Below are 20,100 nucleotides of genomic sequence, written 5' to 3'. Positions count from 1 at the left end.
TAATAAGCAGTAGAGCCAAGTTTGAACACAAGTCTGATTCTAGAGTCTGACTCCCTAACCACGTGCCCATTCCTTAGGTTATGGATATCTATATATCCAACCATGCCAGCTGAGAGGTGGTTACCAGTCAGGAAAAGAGCTCTCTAAAGAACATAGATTTCTCAAAGTCACAGGAGACACCCTGGATCTCTTTGAGACATATGACTTTGCTAGCATCTGTATCCATGGCAACCCCGAAGCCTTAAAAACACTTTGGTCATGAACTCTAACCCCTCACAGAACTGTCCTGACCCAGCTTTTGGAGCTCACCTTTGGAAACATCACAAATGAAAACCATGACAACAGTGGATTCTGAATGAGCGCCTATAAAAGTAAGTCACTTCTTGGATGAGACACAATATTAAAAATGTATTCCAAAGGGTCACATTTCCTCAGCCTGAAAATATCCAAAAATGGAGATAAGAGAGATAAATCGGAAGAAACAGAAAGATCGTATTCTATGATAGTTCTCCCTTCATTAATCCTAATTCTTCATGAGCTTGGAGAGATAGAGAAGTTTCCATGTGGATATATCAGGGGCTCCCTACCTTAACTCATATCCCAATAAGCCATTTTTTTTATTTCTAAAAACCTGTTTTTTTCTTTTTGGTTTGGTTTTGTATGCCTAGCATCTATTCTCTCTTCTGAGAGCACCATTCCAATGTTCTTGGAGGGGAACTACCATCTCTCACGTGTGTTCCAGGGTGCAGGAGAGGAGAACTCCAGTCCCAGTCCCAGGGGCATCTGATGTACGTAACCCCAGTCTCACCAATGGGCATGTTTTGTTGCCCTGGCCACAGGGAATTGATTCAGGACCTGCTCACAGCTCAGTCTTGGCCACAAAGAGAGCCTGCGGTTTCTGGGGGAACTACTGGGAAGGGCAGCTCTCCCTTCCCCTGTGTGTCCACAGCTGCAGGACACAGGGGCAGGCTGTGACAAGGACCCTGCCTGAGAGGGAAGCTCTAAGGTAGGATGGTGGGTGTGTGTGGGGGGGGGGACTCCTGACTCTTTGAACCTCTTTTACCAGAGGAACAGGTGTAACCTCAGCTTTCCCTGTGTGGCCAGACTGGTGCCGTAAAAAAAAAAAAAAAAAAAAAAAAAAAAAAAACAGTTTGGTTCTTTGAAAATGGCTACCAAAAAATCCTAATCCTAGCATTAATATTAATGAGTAGAATCCAGGAGAGAGGCACAAATGGCCACTCCCTATCCTAGGGCACTGGACAAGGAGTCTAATACTAACCATGTTCCTCCTATGTCCTACACTCTGGGCCAACACTTCTCTTATTCTGAGGGCAACTATACTTGCTTCTACCCAAGGAGTCCTTCTTCCTGGAATAAATCTCTCTGCTCATTTCTATTAAGTGCCCTCCTACTCATCCTGCAAAACCCTCCTTCTCCTCCTCCTCTAGAGTTAGGAGTTGCCTCCTCTGGGCTCTAAGAGCACCAGCCCACATTTCTGCAGTCACCTCTACCATATTTCCTTGTTTTGTATCTGCCCATATGGTGATTTTTTTCTTTATTATCAAATTAAGAGATGTCCAATGTTTAAAAAAAGAATCCTAACAACACATGAGGGAATGAGATAAAAAGTGAGATAAATTCCAGTGTCTCTCCCTTGAGGTAAACATCATGAACACTCATGAATCCATTCAGACAATTCCAATTGCACTACAATAAAATGTTGGTCCCAGGACATGTGAACTCTCTCTCCTAGGACAGGGATTCGGCTCCACTCCTTCTGCAGTGGTACTGTGGAACCATTCAGTCTGCGTTCTAGCCCTGGCTCAAACATTTACTAGCCTGTGACTTGGGACAAATTAATTACACTCTCTGCACCTCACTTTCCTCATCTGTAAAATGAGATTTATAGTTGTCACCTATCTCACCAGGTTCTTGTGAGCATTAAGTGAGTTAATATATTTAAAGCACTTAGAACAGGGCCTGGCACATGGTGAGTGCTATGTAAATGTGTACCACTTCTACTGTTGATCTCTATCTGCAGTGTCTAGCTCTAAACAAAATGTTCTGAGTACAGATGCATTTCTCTGCAGTAGGCATGTAGTTAGATGGACTCCATTGCTCCTCAGGGAGACTTCTGGCACTTTCTCACTGATATTTCCTCCCCATCATAGGATCCACCCTCATCACCACCCCTATTTATTGAGTTTGCATCATGGGTCAGGGTGTATCTTATCGTATTTTACCCTCCCGATATTCCTATAAAAAAAAGTACTCATAAGTATTCATAATAGCATTATTCACCATGGCCAAAAACATGGAAGCAACCCAAAATGTGGAAAAACTTGGTTGAGGTTCCCACAACTAGTAAAAGGCATTGAACTCAAGCATGTTTGACACCTCAGCACACTATCTGCCCAGTGTGCCTGGTGCATTGTAAGTGTTTAATAAATACATGTTGGGTGGACAAAATAATAGAATGCTATTGTAACGATATCCTTAATTTTCCCTCTGCTATGTTTAATCATGGCTTCCTGGAGACAGAGATGGCAAATTATAATTAAGGAAGAGTGAGAAAGATGTTAATACTATCCTTGTTCACTCCTGGCCCCCCAAGCCCCAAAGCAAGCAAAATCCTTGGAGCTGCCAGTCAGACACAATGTTCTGAGACCACGCACACCACACTGTGGACTGTACAAAGTGGAGTGCAGGCAAGTAGGGGACAGTCCCTCCCCAGCACATCAGCCACATGGGTTCTTAAAAGCAATGGGAATCAAAAAAAGATGGAGGGGTGTCTGGGTGGCTCAGTTGGTTGAATATCTGACTCTTGGCTTCAGCTCAGATCAAAATCCTGAGCTGGTCATGAGATGAAGGTCATGAGATGAAGCCCAGCGTCAGGCTCCACATTCAGCGGCGAGTCTGCTTGAGATTCTCTCTCCCTCTGCCTCTCCCCTCCCCTCAAATAAGCAAATCTTTTTAAAAAAATGATAGAGATGGTCTGACGAAAAGCTGCAAGATAAGCTGTCACTGTATAGATGAAGAAAGTGAAACCCAAGACACAGGGACTAATTCAATGCCCTCCAGCCCACTGGTGGTATAGCAGGGACTAGAACCAGACCTTACATTTCAGGTCCACATACTCAGCAGCAGGAAGACAGTGTAGCCCTGGAACCCTCAATATATACAAGGTTAAATCAGTCCTCCATGAATAGCTGCGTGGTCTTGAGCAAGTCACTTACTCTCTAGGGCACTCAGTTTCTCCACTGATAAAATGCAGATATTAAGTCTTTTATTTGGATTAGTAACAAGAACATTAAAAAAATTTAGTAAGCAAAATACAGCTAATGCAATAGAAGAAGTAGGCAAAAGAAACAGTTCACAAAAGAGGAAACACAGAGCCAAAAAAGATATATGAATTGATATTCAGTATCATTGGTGATCAAGGAAATGCAAATCAGAGCCACAATGGGAGATAAGTTTTTATGTCTATTAGCTCAGAAAAAATTTTAAATCTGACAATTCCAAACATTGCATTGGACAGAATCTGAAGGTTCTCTTATACATTGCCAGGAAGTGTGCAAATTGGTGCAACCATTCAGAAAAACTGAGACACATAAGATTGTTCAAAGGTGACACTGTTAACAAGAGCAGAAGTCTAGCAACCACCCAAAAACTCATGAGTAGAAAAGTGAATGAATAAACTATGGGATATTCCCACCGTGTGATCTTCCAGAGCCATCACTATGGATAAACTACACAGAAGTATTCAGTTTGATGGATCTCAGCAAGGTATCACATTGAAATTGTGTCTAGCCTGCTAAGTAGCCTTTTATATAAAGCTAAAACAATTAAAATGAAATGTATGCATGTATCTTTACAACACACATGGATAGAATTATATGGAGAAAAGCCAGAGGGTGATAGAAATGGGGTTCAGGAAAATGGTGGCCTCTGGGATGAAATGAGAGAGGAAGCTGTACACACACATGTGAGTCCGTGTTAATGTCTGAGCTTTCGTTCTAAGCCCAGGGTCATGGGTGTTCATGGCATTATTAAAATATGTGATTCTGAGCATGTGTCATGAATCCAGAGTCACTGTCCTTTTAATTCTGGGAAGCTAAAGAGCAATGGTGACAAGGATTCCTTCTTGGTGGAGCTGCTGTGAGGATTCAGAATGGATGGCCCGGCTTCTGGGCACCTGCACAGTAACATCCAGCTCCTAGGTGGTGGTGGTGGTTCTATGTACTTGTGGCTCAAAGCAGCTTCAAGTGAGCTAAAGAAAACAAAATTCCTTTCACTCCGACTCCCTCTGCCTCATGGCTCCCCTGATTTTGTGTATCAGTGCAATCTTTCCACCCTCTTGGGTGTCTTGCTTTTACAGATCACACAGCTCTTGTCTGGTAAATAATAACCACTTAACTTCCAAAATCTTCAGCCAATGTTCTTTGAAGAGTAACCTCTTCAGAGCGCTGGGACATGCTTGCACTACCTTCCCTTCAGAAGGAACTCTCATAGTTGGGTCTCTGACACTGGCGTCTTGAAGGATTTCACATGGCCTGGACTTAGGTTTAAAAGAAAAACTGGCTTTCAGTAGAGGTGGGGGGAGGTGGGTACCTTGTTGACACTGCTCCCTCACCCGGCTGTAGGTAAGAGTTTTCTTTTTCCTCCCACACAACACAAGGAACAGAGAAGTCATTTAAGCCTTATAAATACTGGCAGGCTCAAAAAGCAAGTCGCCAGTCTTAAAAACAAGTCTCTGTTTCCTTTGGCTAATCTGCAAATCCAGTCATATTTTCAGATAAGAAGGTAAACAGAGGGTGGAGGAGATTAAGGAGGCCTGTCTTAGGCTAGTATCTTTATAGAGAGACTGCGAGAAGAAATGTTACTGGAGTCTTTCCCTTTCAGGGAAAAGGTTAGTAGCCAAGCCCAGAATAACCCCAAAACCTAGGAGGGTGGTAGAAATAGGCACTTCTCTCTCTACCTTCAAGACAAAACCAGAACACCAATGAATAAGGTGCCAGACACACTGGTGCCAGAGCCCAGTCTCAGGGTTTAGAGGCAGGGAACAGGGTGGAAAAGAAAATTGGTGGAGTCTGTAGTCTGTAGAACTGCCTCTACCCACTATTTAGATGGAATGGCTGCCTAGAGGGGTAACAAGTCCCCCATCTCTTAAAAAAAAAAAAAGAAAAGAAAAAGAAAATCCATGCCTTGTGGTAAGCCTCTCTTAGCAAGGATGCTGAGGAATGTTCTCCAGATGGTAGAACCAGATCAGAAGGTTGAAGCTGGAGAGGTAAGGAGGACAGGATGGAAACCCTCTGAAACTAAAGGCAGAAGCCAGCAGAACTCAGGAGGTGATAAGTTCATGGCTTTATGGCTTCTATAATATTCTCAAAGAAATATGTGACCCTAAGAAAAATAATGAACCAATAGATGAGGTGATCTTTAAGGTTTCTCCCCTAAACCCCAGGATCTAGGATCCCTTAGATCTCAGAATTCAGAGTAGGGTACAAAGATATTCTGTAAGATTTAAAGACGGATCCCTATGTGGCATGTGAGGTCCAGGATGGCAAGGATTTCTATGAGTTTCCTTCACTGTTTTGTACCACCAGCATGTACAGCAGTGGCTGCCATGTAGTTGGGAAACATTTGTTGATTAATGTGCGTGAATGAACCCTAGTCAAAGCCTCTACTTCTTTTCCTTAGGGACCCCTGGACAAATGAGGTCTCATCTGGCTGGCAGTGGTGATCCCTGGGCCTCAGCAAATGCTCATCTTTGGACCTTATCTGTACAAATTCAAAGAGTCTCCCTCATAATTCTAGTGATAATCTCATCGGAAATCTAATGTCAGCTCCTGATTACTCAGTCTGATGGGGCCACCCTGAAAACCCCCACCCCCAGCTCCCGCTCCTAGACTAGAGATAGAGAGAAAGGTGTTCGCTGTGGCCCTGGATGCCAGCTTCATAAAAGGCTTCTGCTGCTCTTGACTTCAAGCCTCCCCATGTTGCTGATACTGCAACCTCATTGTGTTGATATTGGTCTCTAAGGTAAAGAAAGCTTTACAGGGGAAATGTTTGGACCTGGAGATTCCTGTTTGCTCCAGGTGTGGGCTAATAGCCAGAATAATGAGCATTTTCATTCATTTCCTTTTAAAGTGCCACCGATAATGTAGCTAAGTGGACAGCTCCAAACCATTCCTACTGCTCAATTACCAAAACAAGTTTCTGAAATACAACTGATACTTCCTACCTCTGTGGAATTTCACCTAGAGGAAATGCCAAGAACTATATCCTTTTGAAGGCCCCAAGATCTTGAGGGGAAGAGCAAGGAGAGAAGGAGAAGAGTAGGGTAGGTGAGAAGGGAAGAGAGTGACAAACAGCAGAGGCTAATCTGAATTGCTAATGTCCACTTTTATAATGGCCTGCCACAAAGTTAAGCCTGTTAGGTACATTAGTTCATTAAGCCCTTTTGACAGCCCTGTGCGAAAGATTTTATTTATCCCATTTTAATTTTTTCTAAAGATATTTTATGTATTTGAGAAAGAGTGAGAGAGAATGTGTGTGCAAGCACTGGGTGGGATAGTGGGGAGGGGCAGAGTGACAGAGAATCTCAAGCAGACCCAGCACTGAGCACTAGCCCACTGCAGAACTCAATCCCACAACCCTGAGATCATGACCTGAGCCAAAATCAAGACTCAGATGCTTAAATGACTAAATCACCCAGGCACCCCTATTTACACCATTTTAAAGAGGAGAAAACTGAGGCCCAGAGACTTGTCCAAGGTCACCCAGCTGAGCTGTGACCGAGCTGGATTTATACTAAAGCCTGTGCTCTCTACCACCATTTTGCACTGCCTCTCTTTATGTCACAATTCTGCTCCTCCTTCTCTTTACCATATGTGTATCCTTCATCATTATGTGAGGATGGTTTGAGTTAAACTGTGACTCAGACCTGGAGAGAAGAGAAAGCAAGCCTAGGACACGAGGAACTCATGGTGGTTCTATATCAGTGGATTGTAGATTGTAAAAGTTAGAGATGGAGGTGGAACTTTGGGTAGGCCAGTGTGCTTGACCAGGGCCAGGGCAGGGTTTGAAGTGGGGGAAGACCATGCCATGACTATGTGTTGGAAACAGCATGCCAGTTGTGGCATGCCAACCCCCAAACAAGACGGACTCTGCTGTGTTAAGGAAGCCGTCTGGCCCATGGCATTCCCGGAAGGGGCAAGCCTGGCAAATCTCAACCTTGTAACCCAGTCTGGGAAGCTGGCCCCTGTTGGGTTTGGCAAGGAGGCATTTATGAGCTCAGCAGGAGAGAATGAAGAGTGTCACTGGTTTAGAGAGGAAGAATCTGTTGCACCAAGATGACAGCTGGGCCATCGCACAGAAGGGCTTGGCAGTGTGTCTGGGCTACCTTTGTTTCTGACACATGTGGTATAACCAAACTGGAGTCAGGCTCATCCATGGCATATTGGGGCTTAAAGCTCTGAAAATGATCCCTATAAATCTTATTACTCTAAGTGTGGTCCACAGACCTAGAAGCTCGTCATCCACCCGGATGGAATCTCAGATTCCACTTGAACCTGCTGAATTAGAATCTTTAAAGTCTGAGAAGCACTGTCTTAGAGTCTGCCCTGACCTAGGATCAGAATCTCTGGAGCCACATTTCTCAAATCTAACTGACATAGAAACTCCCCAGGTCAATCAGATACAGGCTGAAGTCTGAGAACAAATACAGAAAACCTTTGAAATGTCATAAGGACATCAATGGGGCATTTTAAAAAATATTTTATTTACTTGAGAAAGAGAGAGAGCATGCACAGAGGGAGAAGCAGACTCCCTCCCCACTCAGCAGGGAGCCCGATGCAGGCTTGATCCCAGAACCCCAAGATCATGACGTGATCCAAAGGTAGATGTTTAACCAACTGAGCCACCCAGATGCCCCTCAAATGGAGTATTTAAACCACAGCTTTCAGGTGCTTCTCCAACCCAGTAAATTCCCTTTGAGACAGCATGGAAATTATCATCTGCTGATTTGTGGTCCACCTACTTCTAAAAAAGGATTCATGACTGATTATGAACGGAGCAGGTGGTCAGCAAAGCAGCGTAACAAAATGGATTGCAGGGAAACTCCATAAGCCGACAACCCACTAAACCCTTTTCTCCACATCTGGGGTATTATAGAGCCTAAAATCCCACTGCTCGGTTATCCTTGTGCTTCTTTTTAAAATTACAAGTTTCTCTTGGCGGAAAAGGCATATTTACATTAAATTGTTGATGACTTTTCAAAGCCTGCTTTCCTGATGGCAATCCGTCAGTAAGTCCTGGCATTCTATCTCCAAAGAAAATCTCAAGTGTGCTATTTCTTTCCACCTCTGCTGAGCCATTGTGTCTCATTTGCATGCCTGCCAAGAACTTCCCAGCTGGTCTCTCTATTCCTACTTCTGTCCCCTCTGATCTCTGTTCTACACAGCTCTCAAAGCGGTCACTGAAGGATGGAAATCTCATCATGTCATATCCCAGCCAAAAGCCAAAAACTGCCTGTATCAGTTTCCTTTGGCTTCTGTAACAAATTGCCACAAAAGTGGTGGCTTAAAATAACAAAATTTATTATCTCACAGTTCTGGACTGGAAGTCCAAAATCTGTATCACTGGAAGTCCAAAATCTGTATCACTGGGTTAAAATCAGCACATCAGCAGGACCATGCCCTCTCTGGAGGCTTTAGAGGACAATGTGTTCTTTGCCTCCTCCAGCTTGGGGAGGCTGCCAACCTTCTTCAGCTTGTGGCCACATCACTCCAGTCTCTGCCTCCATGGTCACAGTGCCTTGTCCTCTTCTGTCTGTCCACTCTCCCGCCACCTCCTTTTTCATAGGGATACATGGGATGGCACCTCCCCATCTCAAGATCCTGAATTTAATCATATCTGTACAGTCTTTTTTGGTCATATTAGAAAACATGGATAGTTCCCACACTAGGATGGACTATCTCTGGGGATCATCAATCCACTGCACCTAATAAAATCCAAAATCTGTACTGTGGCCACTAAAGTCCCATGTGACCTAGTCCTTGCCCAACTTTTAGAGCCTATTCTACTCCTCTTTCCTCATTTTTCTGGCCCACCCCTCCAGTCTGCTTTTAGATCTTCAAGTCTGTGCCTACCACGGAGACTTTGCTCTTGTTATTTCTTTTGCCTGCAGTGCTACCACTCTTGGCCCCATTTGCTGAATGAATGAATAGATGAATGAATGAATTGATGGATGAATGGATGGATGGATGGATGGATGGATGGATGGATGAATAAATGAATAAGTGTCTTTTTCCTAAAAACTCAGGAAACAAGATGGTGGGGAAAGTAGAGACAGCAGTATGGGTAGAAATTAACTTCATCTACATCTCAATTTTGCCTAGAAAGTTGTTTGGCTAAAGATGCTTCCACCTACTCTTTTTTCAATTGCCAAATACCTCAAAATATCCACAGCTCTTAGGCACTTGGAAGCTTCCTAGAAAGGAGTAGCTTTAAATGGTTGTAGCCAAGTTAGAAAGTTGGAACTGGGTATTGATAGGAATAATGTCACATGGAAACATCCCCTCTCTCCTCGTTCTGAAGAAACAAGACAGTCCAAGGTATACAAAGCTATTTTGACTTCCAGCAATGATTTTGATGGTGTTTCTTCTTCTAGTGGTCAATGAATATTCATTGTTGATTTTAGTAGCAATTTTACGAAGGCCACCGCTAATGGCTGCATCCTGCCCTGGAGACAGTATGCCTGCCAGTGGTTAAATGACCTTTAATTATCTCCTGCCTCTGAGAGAAGGTCTATCATTAAATGGAATTTCTTGCACACTATTATGATGAAAATGTAAATAGAAGTTCTTTCTGCCTCAGAAAGAAGGAGTCTGAGTTCTGTATAGTTATATAAATTAACAACAGTCACTACATTATATGTAGTAGGTGGTCTAGAGTGATCAACACACTTTCTTCCAGTTTTCCTGGGTCTTTCTCCACTAGTACAGTAAATCTTGAATCACAGGAAACCCCTTAGTCTCAGATACACTAGGACTACTGGTTGCCCAAGTGGTAGCTAAAAAGCCTATCCCTAACACTTGAAGGAGCCAGGGTAAAAAGATACTAGAAGAGGCCCATGAGGTATGTATCTAAATATACAGAAGTTATAAATCAAACTAAAACACTGCCCAATAAAAATGTTCTATCCTCCTATCATGACAAATGTCCGCAAAACAACCCGGAAGGCTGGGTTTGAGTTCCAAGCTCTTAGACTCCCCTCTGGCTTCTGGTCTGTCTCCACTTTCCCTTCCTACTCCTAGCTCTCTACCCCACACCCCAAACCCCAAGAGGTCTTGCTCCATCCTATAAGCAACTACATCTTGGTTTCCCCCTGGGGCCTAGAAGTAAACTGTGACAAGGCCATTCTTGGAGGAGAATGGCCTTAGGGCAGAGGAACACCCAGTTCTAGAAATGGGATTGGAGCCATTTAAGAAGAGAATTCTGAGGTCATGGAACCTAAACCTAGCCTGGAAGGGATAGGTGGCCAGAAGAAGGAAAAGAGTGGAATCTACAGGACAGGAGTCACTCTTTCTGGAGTCTAAAAACCATACTGGAAGTCACCACTCTCTAGAGTGTCCATGAAATTAAAATATGTTAGATAATTTCCAATTTCCAATTACACCACCAGGTCCTTGTGGGCAGAAGGCTAGAGTTGTTCAACCCAGAGAAATAATGTCTGAACAAAATGTTATGGATGCCCTGAGACTGTTCCTAGAAAGAACTGAGGACCTCACTAGAGAAAACAAAATTACAGTACAGTACAGCAGAGAAAAGAAGTCACGTAGCAAAGAGAAAGAACTACTTAAATAACGGCTCTCTTACCTGGAGATTGATAAGAAAAGTGTCTGCCAGAGAGAAGAGACTGGGAGCTTGAATGTCATCCTTCTGAGACCACGCTAAGGCAAGATTTCTGTTTTCCTTCAGGGGATTTACTTTGATTGATGATGCAGATTGTGGTCCAAGTATCAGTAGGTAACAAGTATTGCAAGCTAAAAATGCCTCGTGTGCTCTTGTAGTTTTGTTCATATGAGCATAGTGAATAGCAGGCAGCCAATATTACATAATTAACAGCACAGAGGTGATATGAGGATATGAGATGGCAAAAAAGATCATGAAAGTAGAAAATACTGATGTCCTGTTTAAAAGTATCATGTCAGATAAGTTAGGTTTAGATAATCTCTCTGCAATTTACTAACAGTGAGACCATAGGTGAGTTACTTCACATATTTGAGCCTTGGTTTTAATTCCTAAGCAAAATTGGGATCAAATACTACATGCAGGAAGTCTGGGGGGCTCAGTCGGTTAAGCATTTGCTTTTGGCTCAGGTCATGATCCTAGGATCCTGGGGTCAAGCCCTGCATCAGGCTCCCTGCTCAGCAGGGAGTCTGCTTCTCCCTCTTTCTCTGCCCTTCCCCTTACTTGTGCTCTCTTTCTCTCTCAAATAAATAAATGAAATCTTTAAAAATAATAAATACTACATGTGACTAGTATGAGGAATAATTGAGATAAAGCAAATAAGGAACCCAACCAGTGTTTGTAACATTTTAAGTATTCCAAAATACTACTTCCTAAGGGGAAGAAAAAAGATGGTAGTGGTGGTGCTGATGGTAGTTGCAGTATTACACTAGTAGAGCACTACTACTTGATGTCAAGAAGAAGTAATACCATTGTATACCAATATGGGATATAGGCAGATTAGCTGGATTCTGAAGCTCCTGGTCCTTAAGTCTAAAAAGGAGATTCTTTGATGATAATTAAGACATCGGGCAAAAGAATCCCTTTGAATAAGGAGGTGATACATGGACTAGACCTGTGGTAATTGCAGAACAACAAAAGAACTGACAGGGAGACACATGGAAACATGACTCACTCGTGGCTTCATTGAGAATACATGGCAAAACTCAGCAAGTGCCAATGAGCACAGAATCATCTCCAACCACGTGGGAGACACCAAGAGAAGCTGCTGAGGGAGCTAACCATCGTACTCACAGTTGCACAGACTCAAGCTGAGTCATCACAGCAATTCAGTAATATCTCAAGTGATAGAAGACGGATCACTCACGGGCAAGCCTGAATCACCACCACTACAAGCAACTATTCTCATCCCCAGCCAAACTTAGGTACTACTCAATGCGTATATGAATCATTTCTAAATTAAGCATGAAGATTTCCAAATTATCTCAACATGATCTAACATCTGGACAGGAGATATTTATTATTGAGTTGGAGGAGGGGACATGAGGAGAGAGAAAAAATAGAGAGAAGGCTATGTTCTCTAAGAAAACTATTTTCTTTTGAAATATGGAACTATTTTTGCAAAAAAGACTGACTCACTTTATTTTTTTAATCACCAAAAAGGAAATAGAGTGTGTGTAATAGACTGCTTTACACTAAATAAAGACATCATGTGGACATGAGGCTTTCTAATTTGGTTTTATATTATTCTAACTGCATTAAAAATGTACACACGAATATAAGATTGATTCATTTCTGGGTTGGATTGCCTAAGGTCTTTCTGCTGTTACAAATAACTTCCCGCAAAGCTTTCTCATGCCTTCTGGGATGTAGGAACGTAGTTCACCCCATGATGCTCTCTGACCTGGTCACCCCAAGTTCTTGTTCTTTTTCCCATGGGCTGTGAGGCTCACTGAAGAGCTCTTGATTCTTCGGGAGGACAGCAGGAAGATCCAAAGGCTCTCCTCACCCCAACTTCTCAATGTCTTTTGTTACAAGTTTTCTACTTCCTGGGCTCAAGAATGTTCTTGGTTATTACCGTGAGCTGTAGAATCAGACAGACCAGGATTCAACTCTTTGCTCTGCCACTTCACCCTATGTGACCACAGACAAGCTGTTTATCCTTTTTGAGCCTCAACTTCCTTGTCTGTGAAATGGGGATACTAAGTCCTTAACTCAGGAAAGATTAAGTGTGACCATCTTTGTAAAGGACTTGGCTCAGTGGCTGGCTACATGGCAAGAGCTCCCACAAATGTTAGTTCTTATTCTTTCTAACAGATGAGTGCTAGGAATTATGTATTTAGACATCCAGGACCTGGAATCTGATGCTTTAGGCAATAGAAAACTGTAATCTCCAGCCAAACTGAACTTCTTTTGCTTTGGGGCCCATGCTTTTCCTATCATAATATTCCCCATTCATCACCTTTTGTTATAATTGCTTGTTTAACATCTGTTTTTTCCAGGAGAGTAGATTCTGTGAATCTTTTTTCACTGCTACACGTCTGATACCCAGCCCAGCTCTTGGTATAGAAAAAGATGTCCAAAAGATATTCATTGCATGACTGAAAGACTGAACAGCCAATGGACCAATGAAGTGACAGACCAAATAATTGCTAGAACCACAGACCAAACGATGAATGACCAACTGAGTGATTCAATGAATGAAGGAATGAACATATGAACGAATGATGGAGACTGGTCATGTAAATTCAACTGGATATGAAAATATTGTCCTAGCATGACAACAGATGAGACTACTAAATACAGGATTTTAACTTGGAAAATGTAAGGTCTTTAGGGGGATATATAATACTTGTTTTTTGAATATCTTAGAATTCAGTTCTTCCTCCACCCCCATCAATGATAGGATGGGTGATAATACACTACTGGAAAACATTACTCATTCCACACTCACATGGCCCTCAAATTGCACATCCCTCCCACTCTCCATCATGAACCAGAATCTGCTTGACAGTTTCTGGCCTCAGCGTGTCTATCTATGTCAGATGACATCATGGCCCAACCATGTGTCTTGGGCTGTGAGAACAACTTGGGGAAATCAACAAGAAGGCCCAGATCTTTTGATGCCTAATTTCTGATAACTAAGAATCTTTCCTGAAATCTCCCATCCACCCCTTTCTTCTTGGTGAGCTCATCTTGTCTTTCCAGAAAGGCTGATCAGTGGCAAGGCATTGCTGGACTTCGTCAGGGGGATTTGGTGTCTTCATACCTTGTTCATCAGCCACAGGACACACTCATCTTTCAAGAGTTCTGGAATTCTGCCCATGAATGTCTGAACATTCTGCTGCAATCCCAAAGGACCTCTTAGAATGTACATGTTTAGTCACAGAAGATCCAAGCTGTTTTTAAATTAAAACCTGCCTCGAATGAACATAAAATGACCAGTGAGCTGTATTTTGACTATCCTCCTAAGAATCTTGTGACTGTAACAACACAAATAGAACACTCGTTAATGCCATTTTCCTGGTGTAAGGGAAGGGGAGAGACTACCAAATGCAGGCTGATGAAAACCATAAAGGTCACTAGGAAGATTTTCTAAAAGAACCAAGTGTGATGGCTACTTGCCTGGAAATTAGTAAATAATAATTATGCAGTTATGACATCTTTTCTATGTCAGGCAAGAGACTGCATACTTTCTATACATCAGCACATTTAATCTGCCTGGAAGTACTATGATATTGGTATTAGTGCTTCTATTGTACAGGTAGGTAAGTTGAGTTTCCAAATAGGTGCCCATGCAGGGATGAGAACCAAATGTGCCTGACTTCAAACCTGATGTTCCTACCCCTCCAATAGGCTGCAACACAGCACCTGAGATAAGGGAAAGCATGACTGCTGACAAAGTGGAATGGAACTGTAGAATATAACTTAGGCAGGACAAAACAGTACCTGAAGTCTAGAGGGGAAAAGACCTTGTGAACACATGACCAACAGTTTTCCAATAGATCAACTGTCATCCTATAAGAAAGGGAGAGCCCTTCCAATAGATCACAAAGGCTGGAAAGAACAGGTAGGGTCTAGGAAGACAGATGGAAGCCAAGGTGACACAGAACTTTGTAACAGTGAGAGATGTTCACAACTGAGAGAATGAGTTCTTGAACACGGGAAGTGTCCAAGCAGAGGGTAGGTGCTAAAACAGTGGATGGTATACCTTTGAGGTCCTGGCCCTCTGTCTGAATTGGGTAGATGTCCACTAACCATCTGAGAAGCTTACCCCTATTTGTGCCCAATCACCATCTGCCACAAGCATGCAAGTAAAACCATGTCTGCAGAAACAGTCTAACACAAGTTTTATCTCCCTGAGGCTACAGGAGGGAATCGTGGGAACTGTTACTCTGAATCTCTTTGTGATAAACAAGGAAGAACTGGGGGACATTGGAAGGGAGAGAAATCTTGGGAGAGGAAGGAAACCATGGGTATTACTTTGTGCCAAGCCATGGGTTGGGTGCTTCACACATGCTTCCTCATAAAGCAGGGTACTGCTGTTTGAAAGTAGGGCTGATCATTTCCATCCTACAGCTAAAATAGTCTAAGAGGAAAAAGTTAATTTGCCCATAGCCACATGGCTAATAAATAGGATATAACCAAGGCTCAAACTCAGATATGCCTGACTTCAAAACCCTCATTCTTTTCTCAATGGTTTGCTGCCAAACCCAGTGAGGGAGTTTGGGCAGGATATTGAGAGAAGGTGCTTAGGACAGGTGGATTTGGATGAGCAGAAGAAGAATAAGAAGGCTGCAGAATGCAGTAAAACACAAGAGAGTAGGTCAGAATTTGATGCTCAGACAGGCAATTTAATCACTGAGCAAAGGCAGGCAACAGAGAGGAAATGGATCAAGCCAGACATCATCTCTTTCACATAGCATTCTACTTTTGACCTTGAACCCAAGCCATAGAACTGGTTCCAAATTACGAGTGATACAAGTTCTTAAATAGAACCTCAGACATTTTAATCTGAACAAAACCCATATATGTCAACTTTGCCCCAAGGGTAATATACAGAAAAATATACATTTTTTTTCTCCAGAGTATCCCATGATTTCAATATCCCATAAAGAGATGTTACCAGGTAACATAGGTTCATAAGGCTTTGGAAAATTAAGATGCCAAGATGGTAAACAGAATGGAAAATGTGATAATGAGAAAAGATGATAATAATGGCTTTAACTGTATTGATTTTTATCTCCTGTCTCCTGGGAAACAGGGGTGCTACAATGCTCCCTTCAATCCCTGGCTGTTGGGGTTGAATAGACCTAATTTTCTTCCATTATCTAGCAAATACAAAGTTATTCCAAAATAGAATTTTATTCTAAATGGTCCCCGTTATTAGATTGTTGAGGGACACCTACAATTAGACCACAGGTGTTAAGTGTGTATGTGTGTATAGTCGAGGGGCATGGAGGGGAGGTTTATTTCTATCATAGGGATCCAGACCCTATCCTGTGGGAATTAAGTGTCCTTAGCATATCCTGGCATGTGGTGAAATGAGCCATTCCTAGGGCTCGGTCTGCTGTTCTATAAAATGGGAATAAGACCACTTGCCTCAGGAAGATGCCCAGAGGATGCAATAAAATTGCCCTCAGGCAGTCATGTTGGTGTTAGCTCAGAAATGGCACTTGGTACCACTCATCCTGAGCATGTCCCTTGAAGCTGGGGAATTCCTCCTTTGATAGGCCAGCATCAACCCACCACCTGACCTATCTAAGCTAGCCCACCTGTCCCCCAATCCTCCTCCCCGAAAGATCAAAATCATTCTTACACTGGGAATTTAGAGCTGCAATAATGCCCCTTTATCCTGTCCAAGAGATTTTCTCTTTAGTAAGTCATACCAACACCTCACTCCCAGTGGGCCACGTAGAACACAACAAGTATTCTGATATACCTTGGCTGCAAAGTACATGCAGGTCAGCAAATTATAATGATTCAAGAAGGCCCACATCAGCAAATTGCTCCAAATTCTCCAGTGTCTCACATTCAAGCCTCATACCCAAAGATGCAAAACTAGATCAATGTTAGCTGGAACCCTGGCATGGGAACAGAACATTTGGAAGGGCCGTCAGGCTTAAAACAAACTTTTGCATATGACCCCACATTCATTCCTCACAATGAGCCCTATTTTGACACAGGAGAATACCAAGGCACAAGGGAGTTATATACCTAAAGTCACTGTCAGTGGTCAAAGAATTCTATGGTCAGCTTTCTCCTCATGATACAAGAGCAGCCAGCAGACTTGCCCTAGTAAAGGTCCCCAAATTTCTGTCTTGTTTCTCCTAGCACCTCTAACTGATTTTCCTATTCTAATTAATTGCCAAAATCAAATCATTTTAACAACTTCACATGCAAGAAGCAGAAGAGACTACACAAGAACCCCACAGGGTGTTCTATATCTCAACAACCCAGCAAACGCCACACTGAGATCATCTCTAAAACCCACCTTGCTTCTGTATGGGTCAGGGTGCTGGCTAGAAATACTTGAAGGGGTAACCACAGGAAGTTTAATCAAGGCACTATCAATGAAGAAGAAAACAGGGCCATGTGAGAAGATGCACCCTGAGGCCAGTGACAGCAAGAGGCGAGACCACCCCAAGGCCTAAAGAGGCCATGGGAGAGAGCTGTCCCCAGGTTCACAGAAGCTGTGACTAGAGGTAGAAGAACATGACCACCACCTCCAAAACCCAGGCCAATAGGGAGGAAGAGGAAAGATTAAATATGCTCCCCCCTGATCTCCTACCAGTCTCCTGCTCCCAGGAAGACAGCACAGATGCTTAAGCAGGAAGTCCGTGCATCAGCCTACCAGGAACAGAGCTGGAGGAAGAAAGTAAAGAGCAAATCTAGAGAGAAACATGGAAAACATCCAGAGAAATCCTGAAAGGTGAGGAGCCCTGTCTCCCCACCTTTGTCCAAGCTAAGCCCTATTGTAAAGCCAGGCATCTCATGAGTGATCCCAGTGATCCCTAACTAAGGAGCAGCTTAAATAACCCAGCAGAGGGGATGCCTGGGTGGCTCAGCAGTTTGGCGCCTGCCTTCAGCCCAGGGCATGATCCTGGAGTCCCGGGATTGAGTCCAATGTTGGGCTCCTTGTGCGGAGCCTACTTCTCCCTCTGCCTGTGTCTCTGCCTCTCTCTCTGTATCTCTCATTAGTAAATGATTTTTTAAAAATCTAAAAAAAAAAAAATAATAACCCAGTAGAGCTTCATTCTCTTATCTGCAAATATGCAAATAGGAATAATAATATCTACCACCTGGGGTTGTGCCAAGGCTTAAATACATAAAGTTACTGTCTGCAAATAGAAAATACCAGGTATTTTGTTCACTGCCTTCCTGGTACCCAGAACGAACACACACACACACACACACAATGGATAGGCTGAATATAGCATTTAATATTACACGTATGGAAATGAAATGTGTAATATGGCTCCTTGGTAAGAGTAGGTGCTGCTTTAAAAATGATACATGCAACACAGGTGACTTACTGCCCCAGGAAGGTTTAAGAATTGAAGGGAGCAAAAGTATTTCTTTTCAAAAAGGGAATCTTGATAGAATTCATTTCCTCACCAGTGTGAAACTTGGTAAGCTTCCTTCTTTAAAGCTAGTAGGACAGAGGCAGAGGCAGAGATTTCTTCTCTCTGATTTCTAGTCACTGTTGTAAAGAGCTCGCCAGACTGGGTCAGGCCCACTCAGGAATAGTCTATCTTTGGATTAACCTGTTAGAGACCTTAATGACATCAGCAAAATCCCTTCACTTTGAACATAAGACACAACATACTCATGGGAGCGAAGCCCCACCACCTTTGCGACGTCCTGTTGGCTAGAAGCAAGTTACAGGGACCTCTCATTCTCCTAGGGATTGTTACACGAGGGCCTGGGTCATTGAGGGGACATCTTAGAATTCTGTCCACCACAGATGAGCATGTGGATGTACTTTGAAAGGGAGAAGGAATAAAGATTATTATCCTGATTTTTCAGAAACTCAGGGACTCTTAAAGACAATGCCCAAATCCCTGAGCTCATCCCTGCGACAGAGCTGAAACACATGCAGAGATTTTTCTGGGTCTAAATCTTGTGCTCTTTACATTCTCTTGTTGACCTCGGAAAGAAGGGAATGGCTCCATTGCATCGTCAACTAGGATATATATCTGATACTCAGAGAAAATGTATCACTTGCTCCTACTAAATAATAATACATTTGAGTTGCAAGTGGCCTTAGAGATGATGGCCAGACACATCATTTTAGCAGAGCTAGGATCAAAATGTAGGGCTCTGGACTCCTGAATGGATAGATTCTCATTGTGTCCTTCATAGTCTCTGTCAAACCTGGGCTATAACGCAAGAGAATGCTTGAATTCAACAATCATGTTTTGTTTTTATCCAGATGTTTTGGTCTTATAAGCAAAGCCTTTCTTGATCTAGGAAGCCCACCCAAAAATCTGAAGAAAATTAGATAGTCATTCTAAAATTAAAGTCACTGTAAGAATGACAGGAAAGACAAAAATTTCAGTTGTGAACAGTTCACATATACATGGTATAAATGTTGGGTCAAATTGATACAAATCAAAACATATAAGCTTATCCAGGCATATTTAGGTCAATTAATATACATTAAAATATACTATATGGTCAAAGTAGACCAGACACGCAGTTAGTGGTTCTCAGACTCTCAGTCTTTCCACTTGATCATGAGAGGTTGTTAGTTATGAGCTAGGTCTCTGTTAATACCCCCTTGGGTGTCCTTGCTGTGAATTAAACAGTAAATCAGATACTGTCATCCCCCGGTAGAACCCTACAACTGCTCTGTCCAATACTGTAGCCACTGGCCACAAGTGACTACTAAGCGTTTGCAATGTGGTTGATCTCAATGGAAGTGTACTGCAAGTGTAACTTGTACACCAGGTTTCAAAGATACAGCACCAAAAAAAGGATGTAAAACATATCAGAATGGGAATCAATCACAGACAGAAATGACATTTGGGATACATTGGGTTAGGTAAGATGTATTATAAATAGTTTACCTGTTTCCTTCTACTTTTTTAAAATGTGGCTATTAGAAATTTTTAAATTATATACTTGGCACACATTATGCCTCACTGGAAAGTACTGATCTATAATTCCCCACTGTTCTCAGAAAAGAATTTAGCCTCTGTAGCAGGGTGTGATCCAGTCACTGCCTACTTCTCTGGTCCCCTTATGCTTTCTCCCTGTCCCTCATTACCCTCCAGCCACAGAAACTTTATGATCTCTCATAAGGGGATCATAGAAAGGGACACAGAAAGCCTGTACCCACCT

At 42.7% G+C, this 20,100-nt stretch overlaps 2 long non-coding RNA genes across 3 annotated transcripts; one reads left to right on the top strand and one right to left on the bottom strand.

Moving 5' to 3' along the window:
* Positions 1–327: 327 nt before the first annotated feature.
* Positions 328–15,972, top strand: LOC140609901 (uncharacterized). The gene is made up of 3 exons (XR_012011610.1): positions 328–371; positions 669–788; positions 13,257–15,972. It is a non-coding gene; the product is annotated as an uncharacterized lncRNA (long non-coding RNA).
* On the bottom strand, positions 12,480–14,209 carry LOC140609902 (uncharacterized). 2 transcript variants are annotated; one of them, XR_012011611.1, is made up of 2 exons: positions 14,024–14,209; positions 12,480–12,888 (listed from the first exon to the last, which is right to left on the bottom strand). It is a non-coding gene; the product is annotated as an uncharacterized lncRNA (long non-coding RNA). The 2 variants fall into 2 exon arrangements; XR_012011612.1 differs by having other exon boundaries at positions 12,480–12,838; positions 14,024–14,084.
* Positions 15,973–20,100: the final 4,128 nt, after the last annotated feature.

Source organism: Canis lupus, chromosome 19, assembly GCF_048164855.1.
Source record: "Canis lupus baileyi chromosome 19, mCanLup2.hap1, whole genome shotgun sequence".
In the NCBI taxonomy this organism is placed as follows: domain Eukaryota; kingdom Metazoa; phylum Chordata; class Mammalia; order Carnivora; family Canidae; genus Canis; species Canis lupus.
Note: the sequence above shows the minus strand (reverse complement) of the source record. Positions and strands in the feature narration are given on the sequence as shown.